Here is an 8,179-nt window from a genome sequence, read left to right as displayed (position 1 = left end):
GGTGGGAGATTGGGGGTGGGCAATAGTGTGGTGAAGGCCTGGGAGGGCAGGTGTGGGGTAGAGGGGGTCAATGAGGAAAAAAACAAACAAAGGGGACATCTTCAATGTTAAAGATAAATTAAAAATAAAATAAAAAAATAAAAATTTATATGGAAACTGCTAAAAGAATTTTAATAAAGGATAATGTTGGAGAACTTATATTATTGATTTCAAAATTTGTTATAAGGCTACAATTTGATACATATCAATGGAAATCAATAGTAAACTCACCAATAAACTCATATTGATTTTAACAAAGGTGCTTAAGGCAATTCAATAGGGGGAAAGGAAAGTTTTTACAAAGAAAACTGGATAGCTGTATGGAAAAAAATAAACATTGATCCTTATTTTCAACCAAACACAATAATTACTCAAAATGGGTCACAGTCCTAATGTAAAATCTAAAACTGGAAAACTTCTAGAAGAAACATAGGGAAAAAAATCTTTGTAAAAATATTTTAGACAGAACACAGAGCATGAAACATAAAATTTTAAAACAGGTAAGTTAGACTTCATCAAAAATTAAAGTCTTGTTTCTTTCACAAGCATGAATGAGAAAATGAAAGAAGCAAACTACAGGCTTGGAGAAAATATTCACAGCACAAATATCAGAGAAAGAACTAACAAAAGTATATAGAAGTCTTACAACTCAATATTAAGAGGAGAAACACCTCAATTTAAAAAGTGGGCAAAGGCTATTACCAGACACTGCACAAAATAAATTATGTGACAGTCCAATAAGCACATTAGTTAGTAGGGAAATGCAAGTCAAAACCACAATCAGACATCACTACACACCTATTGGATAAAATTAAAAAGACTGACCATACCAAAGGCTGACAAGGATGTGGAACAATAGGAACTCTAATAACTGCTGGTGGGAATACAGAATTGTACAACCACTTTGGAGAACTTTGGCAGTTTCTTAAGAAGTTAAACAAAAACCTATTATAAAACTTAGCTAAGCCACTTCAAAGTATTTACCTCAAAGGAATGAAAACAGATGTCTACATGAAGACTTGTACAGAAATGTTCACAGGAGCTTTATTTGTAAGAGCCAAAACTTGGAAACCCAAACAAAATATCCATCAATAACAAAATTTGTTGAATCTATACAAAATCCTGCTCAAAAATAATAAAGGAACAAACTACTAATACATGCAATAACTTGGGTGAACATCAAAATCACTATGCTGGGTGAAAAGCCAGCCAAAAAGAGACTATATTCTGTAGGATTAAATACTAGAAAATGCCAAATAACTATAGTTACAGAAAGCAGATCAGCAGCTGTCTGGGGAGGGAATGGAGAAAAACTGAATTATCAAGGGGCACAAAGAAATTTTGGATTGGGGAAACTCAAAATCTTGAATATGGTTTCACAGGTGAATACATTTTACCAAAACTTAAACTGTACACCTAAATATGTACAATTTGTAAATTATACCTCAACTGTTGAGTATTTAAGAGTTTTAAAATCATTGGTCCCATTCAAAACAAACCCATTCCTAATTTCATTGGATTTTTTATTGAAATTACATTAAACAAATAATCTATACGTACATATAGCTACAATATTTTATCAAATTGTTTTCTTATTTAGGAAAATGTTAAATTCAAAATCTTGTTTTATATTATTCATGAAGACTCTGGTTTCTTTAATTCTTATTTCCTGTTACTTGTTTTCTTCAGTACTTCATAGTTTTATTGCAATTGTCAGTGTAATTTTTAAAAATCTCACTCCTACTTCTAATTATTATTTTATAGAGAAAAACTACTGATTTCAATACATATCACAGTCACTTTATCAAATTCTATAATTCCAGTAGAATTTAAATAGAATCTTGTGAACTTTCTATACGATTTTACAGTCTGCAAACAAAAATAGTCTTGTTTCTTAATTTCCAGTGTTTACACTAATTATTCTACTTTGGGGCCTTTTTACATTAATTAAAACTTTTAAAATGTTGAATGAAGATAGCGCATCTCTGTTTTGTTTCAGATTTAATTAAAATGTTGCAAATTTAATTAAAATGACAGTCATTGATTTAATATGCAGTTGGTTTAGATGAGTGGCTTTTATTAAATTTGGGAAATTACATTTTAATCCATCTATTTTATTTGTAAGTATTAGCAAATGTCCTTTAGGCATCTATTGATATAATTGTATAGCTCCTTTAAATTGTTTATATAATGAATTACACTGAGATTTAAGAACGTTACATTTTTCTTATAAACTCTACTTCTAGGTGTATCAATCTTTTAATATTTTGACACTCTCAATTTGGACAGATTTATACAGCGATGATAGAACTATATCATACTTTTTAATGGCTATATAGTATTATATAGTATAGCTCTACTGCTGGAAACCAAGATCAACAGTAATTAATATAAATGGGAGGAGTCCACCAGAAGGCTGAGTTTGGGCTCCCCTTTGATATTAACAGGGTGAATATTTACATTTTATTACTTACTGCTGACTCAATGGCCTAAAGCAAACTCCCCCAAACCTGATAATCTTACTATTTACTATATACATTACCATTGATATGTCTGTTTGTATTCCTAAAAGGCAATTGTGTATTCTAGTAAATGAAAGCAGCTGGGAAAAGAGACTCAGTGGAACTTGACTGCTAGAGTTGTTTTCCCTGGCCTCCCCCCATAATTTCAAAGTTAATCTTGTCTTGTGTATCAATTTGTGCGTCAGCTCTTTCTCCAAGCCTTTGAACCCGAAAACCATGCTGGCCGTGGCTTTTCACACTCTACTAATTCAACCCTGATGACTAATGCCTATTTAGGTTGCCTTTTTATACTCATTGTTATGATAAACACAATTGTAGAATAGTATACCTCTAAAATAATTTCTAATTTCACCTTTACTTGCTTTGCTTCCTCCTTTGGTGGAAGAGACAAAGCTCATATACTTAAAACTTTTTGATTTTCTGATATTCAGGTATACCTTCTTATATAGAAAGTCAGCTTTCTCTCCACCACGCGTCCCTGCCTCCACTTATCTAAAAACATTTTGAGTTGGCTTTCCATTATTTTTGAAAACCCTATCTCTGCATCTTTCCAAATCTTATCCTTACCTCCATGCTCCTATTTTGTGTGAATCCCAGGGATATGGCAGATTTTATCTTTCTCTGACTCATTAATGATTCTGACTCCAATTCTGAAGTGTGGGTTCCCTGCCTACACCTAAGCAATTCTTAGACACCAGCTGGGTGCCCTACAAGTCAACTCAATTCTGACACTATCTACTCAGAGATAGCATCAGGTTCCTTAAGTTAGGGATTCAGTCACAAGTGACTGCACTCCCCCACACCCCAATTCAGACACCAATCACAAATCCAGGTTGTCACCTGTGCTTCTTTCTGATGGATCAGCTACAGATTAGAGGTTCCAACGACCCCTCCTTAGATTCAATTAAATTGCTAATGCAGCTCACTCAGTGAGACATTTTAGTTACTAAATCACCCTTTTATTATAAGAGGATGGAACTCAGGAACAGTCAGATGGAAGAGATGCATAGGGTAAGGTGTGTAGAAAGTGCAAGAAGCTTCCATGCTCCCCGTGGTACAACTCTCCCTGGTCCTCAACGAGTTCACTGACCTGGAAGCTCTCCTAACCTTGTCCTTTGGGGTTTTTATGGAGGCTCCATTACACAGATAGGATCAATTCAATCACTGGCCATTGGAGACTGAACTCAATCTCCAGCCCCTCTCCCCGCCCCTGAAGTCTGGAGGAGGGACTAAAAGTTCCAACTTTCTAACCTGTAGTTGGTTCCCTGGTAACTCGTCCCCACCCCTGCACTCTGTGAGGGGAGAGAGGGTAGGCTTTCCAAAAAGTCACCTCATTAACAAAACAAAAGACACCTTTATTACTCTCACCTTAGGAAATTCTAAGGGTTTTTGGAGCTGTATGCCAGGAATAGGGGACAAGACCAAATACATATTTATTATAACTTACAATATCACATGCATCCTTTTAGCTTTCACAATACTGCATGTGTTAGGATCTAAAAAATGTATAACTGCTATTCTTTCTATCCACTCCATGGTGTCAGTAATTCTCAAATTTGTCTGTGCAAAAGAATTGCTTGGGAAACTGGGGACAAAAAGTTTATCCCTGGGTCATATCCTGTCATTGTGAAGCAGAATTTGAGGCTGGGACCCCCACAATGAGCATTTAAAAAACAAAAACCCAAAAATTTAAAGCCACTATAGTTCTGAATCAGTTTTCCCACCTCTTGTTGGGACTGTGCTTATCTTCATCAAATCTTCTGGAGAACCTTGGGAATCCCCGCCCCTCAAGCCCAGCCCTACCTGCAGGCATCCAGGTTGGGCCAGTAGTGAGGGAAAGTTCCTGTCCTTGTAGTTTTCTTGCAGGGGCTCCAACTGTGGCCATGGCAAAGGGCCCTGGGCTCCTGCCAAAGAAGCATGGGTAGAGTTATGGGTAAGGTGGTCTTTCCGCCTGGCTTTTATTTTTACTGTGCAGCATACAATAAAAAGGGAAAGAACTTTTAAAAGAGTAAAATCACAATCTCAACATCTGAACATCCACTTCATTTTTCTGTTTTCTCTCATAGTCCTTGTTGGAATATTCGGGGGTATTAGTATCTCATTTCCATTAAAGACCAAACAGACTTTCTTGAATGGGCTTAGGAACCTAGCTCTCCTCCTCTTTGTTAAGTCTACAAGAAAATACATTACAAGTTCTAAACTGAGGTTTTTATATGTCTTGAGGCTAAGACCTGGGTTTGAACTGGAGTCTTTCATTTACCTTACTAGCTGGACAAGTTTTCAAACATCATTGGGCTTCAGTTTATCTCTAACGCAAGGATAACATTTAAGAAATGCCTGATGTTATATCTGATAAGGGGTTAGTCTCCAAAATTTACAGGGAACTCATACAACTTAACAAAAGGAAGATAAACAATCCAATAAAAAAAATGGGCAAAGGAACTAAATAGACACTTTTCGAAAGGGGGCATACAGAAGGCCAAGAGACATATGAAAACATGCTCAAAGTCACTAATCATCTGAGAGATGAAAATAAAATGACAATGAGATACCATCTCACACCTGTCAGAATGGCTATCATCAACGAATCAACAAACACAAGTGCTGGCGAGGATGTGGAGAAAAAGGAACACTCATGCACTGCTGGTGGGAATGCAGACTGGTACAGCCACTGTGGAGAACAGTATGGAGATTCCTCAAAAAACTACATATATTCCTACAGCCACTTCTAGGAATATATCCCAAGAAATCAGAAACACCAATCAGAAAGGATATATGCACCCCTATGTTCATAGCAGCACAATTTATCATAGCTAAGATTTGGAAACAGCCTAAATGCCTATCAGCAGATGAGTGGATTAAAAAACTGTGGTACTTCTACACAATGGAATACTACGCTGCTGTAAAAAAGAAGGTACTCTTACCATTTGCAACAGCATGGATGGACGTGGAGAGCATTATGCTAAGCGAAATAAGCCAGTTGGAGAAAGATAAATATCACATGATCTCACTCATTTGTGGAATATAATGAACAACATAAACTTATGAACAAAAATAGATCCAGAGACATAGAAACATCAAACAGACCATCCAACCTCAGGGGGAAAGCAGGGGAGGGGGAGGTAAGAGAGCAACCAAAGGACTTGTATGCATGCATATAAGCATAACCCATGGACACAGACACTAGGGGGGTGAGGGCATATGCTGGGGGATGGGAACAGTTGGAGAGAGGTCAATGGGGAGGAAAGAAGACATATGTTAATACTTTATATATACAAATATATATATATATAAAAGGCTAAGCGACTGTCCAACCAGTAGCTATGACACACAATGACCACCGGGGGCAGACGCTCCAACCAGTAGCTATGATGCACACTGACCACCAGGGGCAGACGCTCAACACAGAAGCTGACAAGCTGCGGTGACTTGGCAGCGGCAGTTCTCAGAACCAGAGAGGAGGGAGCCGGATTCTGGGGTGGTTCACCTGAGAACCACCCTCTCGCAATCCGGGCCCCCCAGGGGATGTCGGAGAGCTGGTTTTGGCCAGATTTCCACAGGCCAGGCCGAGAGACCCCACCTGCTAGAGAGACCCCACTCACTCTGCAGATGCCCTTCAAGCCCTAGCACAGCCCCAGGTGCAGCCGGCCGGGGAAGGTCTGCAGAGGTTGGCTCCAGGGCATGTCCAGCTCATCTTGCCCAGTCCCACCCTGCCAGCCACCTTCTAATTAATTTCCTTTCAATGTGCATGAATCTGTGCACCAGCGCCCCCCCCCCCCCAAAAAAAAAAAAAGAAATGCCTGAAACAGTATACTCTTAGTAAATGTTAATTCCATTGTGTCTAATAGTATCTGTTTATTAAACTTTTTTCCTCTTATGGCTTTTCTCATAATGGGTTGTTCTACCAAAGTTTCTTTCTTCCTTTCTTTTTTACTTAATCCCTTGACCTCTTTCACCCAGCCCCCCCTCAACCCCTTCCCATCTGACAGCTGTCAGTTTATTCTCTGTATCTATGAGTTCATTCATTTAATTGAGATACAATTGAAAGTTGTTTTCTAAGGTCAATTATCTGTTATTAAATACCTAAATCACTCCAAGTCTACTTCCCAACTAGTGTTCCAACTAAAGTGCTCCAACTTCACATTTTGAAATTTTGTATTTCCAAGATGCATCAATTATAAACACAGCAAAATCTTAAGTACTGTACACCATATTGGTCAGATTTTGATACTAATGAAAACGGAAATTACCTCACATTCTTGTGAGGCCAGCTTTCCTATTTCTCCTTTTATTATGAAAAGTGGGGACAGATGATTCAGAGGAGACAGTGGCCTAGCTTTTATCCCACCTCTAAGTTAGACACATGTCTGCCCATTATATAGACATTTCCTTGCATCCCTGAAGGTAGGATGGCCATGGGACATGCCATGGTAAATGGATGTGAACCTATGTTCTTCTTGACATCATAGATTAATAGTGGCCAGAGTCCACTTCCATAAGATTCTGCTTAAAACAGACAATGGAAAGACAGCCTCAGGCATAAGTCTTGACCTTCAGGGGCCTATTTTCCCATCTGTGAAATGGGAATATGATTTAACTACCATGCGACTAAAATGGATATGTAACTTGGCATTAGCCATAGCAGCTTGGCTTATAGTGGGTGCTCAATAAAATTTTGTTACAGGCATGTTAATGAATGGATGGATTTACTAAAATGAAGGTAGAATTTACAAGTGTGTGTGTGTCACACACATATTGGTTGGGGGGAAGGGTCTAGTACATTGGTAAAGGAATAAAATAATGTAACTTAGATAAATTACAAAAAATCAGTTTTCTAATTAGAAGAATCACTTAGCAGTGCATGCCATTCTGTTCTTCATGCAAAGTAGAATTCATTGGGATTGTGAAGAAATCAATAAACTATTCTTAAAAAACAAATGAAGAAACTTGGAGAAAAAATAACATTCAATACCCTAGAACAGCGGTCACCAACCTTTCAGACCTCACGGACCACCAGTTGGCAACCGCTGCTCCAAAGGTTTCCTTAAACCAGCAGTCGCCAACCTTTCAGACCTCATGGACCACCAGTGGTCTGCAGACCACCGGTTGGTGACTGCTGCCCTAGAATACTTAAGCAAAGATAGTCAAACATTTGTAACAACACTTACACAAGTATCTTCAATATGCTATGCTGCTATAAGGTAATTTTTAAAAGTAATTTATTTAAATTAAAACTTTTTCTCAATTACAGTTTATCCTCAATATTATTTTACATTAGTTTTAGGTGTACAGCATAGTGGTTAGACAATCATATGCTTTACAAAGTGGTCCCCCTAACATTTCCAGTACCAAACTGGCACCATACATAGCTATTACAATATTATTGGCTATATTTTCTATGCTGCACTTTACATTCCCATGACTATTTTGTAGCTAACAACCTGTACTTCTCATTCTCTTCACCTTTTACAACCAGTCCTCAAATTCCCCTTAATTTGTTCTCTTTATCTATGAGTCTGTTTCTGTTTTGTTTACATTGCTCTTCGGATTCCACATATAAGTGAAATCATATAGTATTTGTCTTTCTCTGACTTATTTCACTTAGCATAATATTATCT

Source organism: Cnephaeus nilssonii (genome assembly GCF_951640355.1).
Source record: "Cnephaeus nilssonii genome assembly, chromosome: 9".
Lineage (NCBI taxonomy): Eukaryota > Metazoa > Chordata > Mammalia > Chiroptera > Vespertilionidae > Cnephaeus > Cnephaeus nilssonii.
Note: the sequence above shows the minus strand (reverse complement) of the source record.